The following is a 6,274-nucleotide window of genomic DNA, read 5'->3' as shown; positions in this document are numbered from 1 at the left end:
TAAAAATACCACCTTCCTTTTCGAATATATCTGGCAGGTATTACCAATATAAGTTGGAGATGAAAGCTCTAGAAGTGCCACTGGTGGGCTTCCCTTTTTTAACACCTAGACCTAGAATTGATCTTTGACTCGGTTGGCATAGATCGAGATTAGGATTTGTTACTCCAAGTATCGAAGAGGTATCTCTGGGCCCTCTCGGTAATACACATCATAAGCTTGCAAGCAAACGACTAAGGAGTTAGTCACGAGGTGATGTATTACGGAACGAGTAAAGAGACTTAACGGTAACGAGATTGAACTAGGTATGAAGATACCGACGATCGAATCTCGGGCAAGTAACATACCGACAGACAAAGGGAATACGTAAGTTGACATAACGGTTCGACCGATAAAGATCTTCGTACAATATGTAGGAGCCAATATGGGTATCCAAGTTCCGCTATTGGTTATTGACCGGAGAGGTGTCTCAGTCATGTCTAGATAGTTCTCGAACCTGTAGGTTCCGCGCGCTTAACGTTCGATGACGATATAGTATTATATGAGTTATGTGATTTGGTGACCGAATGTTCTTCGGAGCCCCGAATGAGATCATGGACATGACGAGGAGTCTCAAAATGGTTGAGAGGTAAAGATTTATATATAGGAAGATAATATTCGGACACTGGAAGTGTTCCGGAGGGTATCGGGTACATATCGGGTCACCAGAATGGGTTCCGGGCACCCCCGGCAAAAGATATTGGACCTTATGGGCCAAGAGGGGAAATGCACCACCACAAGGGCCGGCCAAGCTGGATAAGGAAAGGGTAAGGAGGAAAGGAAAGAGAGGGAATAGGATTCCCACTTCCTTCTCTCTTGCCCCTCTTTCCTTCCACCTCCAACAAACATGGCAGGGGGGCGTGGCCAAGGGCAGGAGCCCAAGTAGGATGATATTGCACCTACTTCGGGCGCCCCTTGGCCACTCTCCTATCCCTCCCACCTATATATATGTGGGAGGGGGTGCCTAGCACACATGAGATTAATTGTTAGCCGTTTGTGGCGCCCCCTCCACCGTTTACACCCCCGTTCATATTTTCGTAGTGCTTAGGCGAAGCCCTGCGAGGATCACTTCACCATCACCATCACCATGCCATCGTGCTGACAGAACTCATCTACTACCTCGACAACTTTTTGGATCAAGACGGCGAGGGACTTCACCGAGCTGAACGTGTGCAGAACCCGAAGGTGTTGTGCGTTCGGTACTTGATCGGTTGACGTGTGAAGAAGTTCGACTACATCAACCGCGTTTTGTGAAATACTTCCGCTTACGGTCTACGAGGGTATGTAGACACACTCTCCCCCTTGTTACTATGCATCTTCATGGATAATATAGATCATTGCATGTGCGTAGAATTTTTTTGTTTTCCATGCAACAATTCTCAACAGTGGTATCAGAGCCAGGTCTATGCGTAGATGATATGCACGACTAGAACACAAAGAGTTGTGGGCGGTGATAGTCATACTGCTTACCACCAACGTCTTATTTTGATTTGGCGGTATTGTGGGATGAAGCGGCTCGGACCAACCTTACATGTCCACGCACATGAGACTGTTCCACCGACAGACATGCAACTAGTTTTGCATAAAGGTGGCTGGCGGGTGTCTGTTTCTCCTACTTTAGTTGAATCGAATTTGACTGCGGCCGGTCCTTGAAGAAGGTTAAAACATCAAACTTGACGAAACACCGTTGTGGTTTGATTCATAGGTAAGAATGGTTCTTGCTGGAAGCCCGTAGCAGCCACGTAAAACTTGCAACAACAAATTAGAGGATGCATAACTTGTTTTTGCAGGGCATGTTGTGATGTGATATGGTCAAGACATGATGTGATAAACGTTATTGTATGAGATGATCATGTTTTGTAAGATATCTGACAACCGGCAGGAGCCTTATGGTTATCTCTTTATTGTATGAAATGCAAATGCCGTGTAATTGCTTTACCTTATAACTATGCGTTAGCGATAGTTGTAGAAGCAATAGTTGGCAAGACGACCACGAGGCTACGATGGAGATCAAGGTGTCGAGCCGGTGACGATGGAGATCATGTCGATGCTTTGGAGATGGAGATCAAAAGCACAAGATGATGATGGCCATATCATGTCACATATTTTGATCACATGTGATGTTTGTATTTTTATGCTTCTTATTTTGCTTAGTACGGCGGTAGCATTATAAAATGATCCCTTAACTAAATTTCAAGAAAAAAATGTTCTCCCTGAGTATGCACCATGGATGACCCACAAGTATTTTGAAGTATCATTGTTTCGGACAAAAACTCATCTGTCAAAAAGGCATTTCATTTTTTTAACCTATAGCAACTCCAGACTTTTTATGCGTTCAGTATGCACCATTCAAAGCCACATCGTCAACTTTCAACCCTTTGTGACATCATATGCTATTTTTCATGCATTTACTTTTTTTTAGCTAAATTACCCTGAAATTGAAAAGCACTACAAATGAACTCTAAAAAGGTTAAAAGTTGGCATGGTATCATCATTTCACCCACATAGCATGTGCAAAAAACTAGAGAGGGTTACGGCAAAAATTGGATGCACTTCGTGCACAAAATGGACAATCTCTTTCAAAGTATCAGGGTTTCGGACGAAAACTCATCTGTTACAAAGGCATTTCATTTTTTAACTTATTACAGCTCCTGACTTTTTGTGCGTTCAGTATGCACCATTCAAAGTCACGTCATCAACTTTCAAACCTTTCTGACTTCATTTGATATTTTTCATGCATTTACTGATTTTTTTTGAGCTAAATAACCCTGAAATTGAAAAGCACTACAAATTAACTCTGAAAAGGTTGAAAGTTGTCATAGTATCATCATTTCACCCACATAGCATGTGCAAAAAAAGTAGAGAGGGTTACGGCAAAAACTGGATGCACTTCGTGTACAAAATGGACAATCTTTTTCGGAGTATCAGGGTTTCGGACAAAAATCATCTGTTACAAAGGCATTTCATTTTTTTAAATAACCTATGTATTACCAAATTGAATATAATCATAAAACATAGTAATATTAAAGATAAGAAAAAAGAATCACTGAAAAATCTACTTTTAAAGTAAAGTTATTCCCAAACTAGTGATTCACACAAATTTCAAATAATTCAAATTTAAACTTTTCAAATTTGAAAACTACTGGTACTAACAGAAAGTTTGTAATTTTTTGTACCTAAAGCAAAAATATTCACAAAGAAATTCTAAATACACTAAAAACAATTCAGAAATAAAAAAGTAGAAAAAAAGCCCGTCTATTGGGCCACAGCGGCCTGCATACGACTACAAACCCAACTTGTAGTTGGGCTAGGATATTGGCCCGCTGGCCCAGTAGGCCCAACGTCGCCGGCCCCGTCCATGTCACGCCCCGGACCGTCCCCGTCGCCGTCCCTGCCGTACGTCGTCGCCGCGTCTCGCCGCCGCCCCGTACGCCGCCACCCCGTCGCCGTGCCCGTCGATCGCCGCCCCCGTCGCCCCGTGATGTGAGCCCCCTGCGCGTGCCATGACCGTGCCCTAATCGAGCCCCCGCCCGTGCACACGCACAACACACACATTTTTTTTACTTATTTTCTGTTTTATTTTTTTAGATTAATGTCAAAGTTTTAGCTAGCTAGATGAATTAGATTAATGTCAAATTGTTAATTAGATGATCGAATTAGATATATTAATGTCAAATGTTAGATGAATTAGATAAAAATGTTAGATTAATTAATGTCAAATGTTAGATGAATTAGATGCATAGGTAGATAGAAATTTTAGATGAAATAGTTTTTTATACTTTTATTTATAGATGAATTAGATATATTAATGTTAGATGAATTAGTTTTTTATACTTTTGTCAATTGTTAGATGAATTATCTAGATATATTAATGTTAGATGAATTATAGCTAGCTAGATATCATATATGTCAAAGTTTGAATTTTGACATATGCAACATTATATTTGATCATATATATTAATTTGCATATAGTATTTGTTCTCGACGTCAATGATGTCCGGCCCGCATCCTCGTCGTCGACCCATTCGTGACGACGTCCTGCTTTAGAGGAGCCATGTCAAGGACTGGGCTCCGCTGGGCTGGCACTGGGAGGTGCTACCTTCAGGGGCGCGCCGCTTGGTGAGGAACCCGACCCCGGGTCCCGTCGTCGACCACTAGTAGAAAACAGGGCTTTGGTCCAGGCCGGGTCAGCCCATTAGTCCCGGTTCAGTCCAGAACCGGAACCAATGTGGGCATTGGTCCCGGTTCATGAGCCCAGGGGGCCGGCCGGGCCACGTGGGCCATTGGTCCCGGTTCATCTGGACCTTTTTGTCCCGGTTGGTGGGATGAACCGGGACCAATGGGCCTCTCTCCTGGCCCACCACCATTGGTCCCGGTTGGTGGCTTGAACTGGGACCAAAGGCTCCCCTTTAGTCTCGGCTCATGTCACCAACCGGGACCAATGAGGTGCCTATATATACCCCTCGCTCATGAGCAGAGCACCCCAGTGCTCTGTTTTTCTTTGGCCGAGGGGGAGAGGGCTTGGTGGTGCTCTAGCTCACCTCCTATGCACACAAGGTGTTCGATGGAATGCCCGAACCACACTACTTAAGCCTTCTCCTCTCCAAGCTCGACCTCCAAGCTCCATTTTCCATAATATTTGTCTAGGTTTAGCGGTCCGTCATGCCCCGTCCCCGTCTTCACCGCCGTCGATCACCCGCGCCGAGCTCATCGCCGGCACCACCGTGGTGAGCCTCTTGTTCTTATCTTCTTTCTGAAAGGAAAAATATTCTTACTTGTATGTTTACATAGATACTTGTATTATTTTCTTACTTTTATTATTGCATCTTATATAGTGCGATGGTTTTGGTATCCGCCCCCGTCGGCCCATAATATTAAAAAATGCAAAAAAACAAAAGAAAATAAATAATGCAAAAAACAAAAAACCGAAAAAAGTACAGTTAATCACAAACTTGTGATTCAAACAAATATCAAAGAACTCAAATTTTAACTATTCGAATTTGAAAACTAATGGCACTAACAGAAAGTTTATAATTTTTCTAAAACTAATGGCACTAACAGAAAGTTTATAATTTTGCTCCTCGCCGCTGGCCCATGACCATTAGTCCCGGTTTGTGCCACAAACCGGGACTAAAGGGTTGGTCCTCGTTGCGAGCAGAGTTTAGTCCCACCTCGCCAACCGAAGGGGGCTCACATCGGTTTATAAGCCCTTCCCTCTCTGCCTTGTTGAGCTCCTCTCAAAGTGAAAATAGATGCCCTAATAGAGAAAAGTTTAACCTAAATTCATAGTGAATTTCTCTGAAATTCATAGAAATTTAGTAAGAATTTTGGTTGAATTTTCTCTATAAGCGCATCTATTCTCATTTTTTTAGTAACTTAATCACAAACTTGTGATTCACACAAATTTCAAAGAATTCAAATTTTAACTATTCAAATTTGTAAATTAATGGCACTAACAGAAAGTTTATAATTTTTCTAAAACTAATGGCACTAACAGAAAGTTTATAATTTTGCTAACTTAAAAGCAAACAGAATTAAAAATTAAAGCAAAAAACAAAACAAAATAAATAATGCAAAAAACAAAACAAAAAACTGGGAAAAAATAGCAACAATAAGTATTTTGTTGTAATTAGAAACAAAATAAAATAAATAAAGCAACAAAGAAAACAAAAAAACAAAAAAAAGTGTTTCAAATTTGAAAACTAATGGCACTAACAGAAAGTTTATAATTTTTCTAAAACTAAAACCAAAAAGAATAAAAAAACAAAGCAAAAAACAAAATAAAATAAAATAAAGAAACAAAAAATGCCACCTACTGGGCCCCCAGCCTGAATACGACTAGAAACCCATCCAAGGGCCAGGATTCAGGCCCGCATGAGGCCCAGCAGGCCCACAGGCATAGCAGTGACAATTAGGCCCGTAAGCCTGCAATGGCGAGAAGCTCGAGAGGGGTGCGGCAGTGGGGCTTATAAACCACTGCGCACCCCACTCAACTAGCAAGGTGGGACTAAACTTTCGACGCAGCAGCCGCACAAGGCCTTTGGTCCAGGTTGGTGGCACCAACCGGGACTAAAGGAGGCATTGGTCACGGTTGGTGACACGAACCGTGACCAATGCCCCCCTTTAGTCCCGGTTGGTTCTACCAACCGAGACCAAAGGCCGCTGCTTCCCGCCCTTTGGGCTGCTGAAAATAGGCCTTTGGTCCCGGTTGGTGGCACCAACCGGGACTAAAGGGGGG

Source organism: Triticum dicoccoides, chromosome 3A, assembly GCF_002162155.2.
Source record: "Triticum dicoccoides isolate Atlit2015 ecotype Zavitan chromosome 3A, WEW_v2.0, whole genome shotgun sequence".
In the NCBI taxonomy this organism is placed as follows: domain Eukaryota; kingdom Viridiplantae; phylum Streptophyta; class Magnoliopsida; order Poales; family Poaceae; genus Triticum; species Triticum dicoccoides.
The sequence above is the reverse complement of the archived record's forward strand: the minus strand, read 5'-3'. Positions refer to the sequence as shown.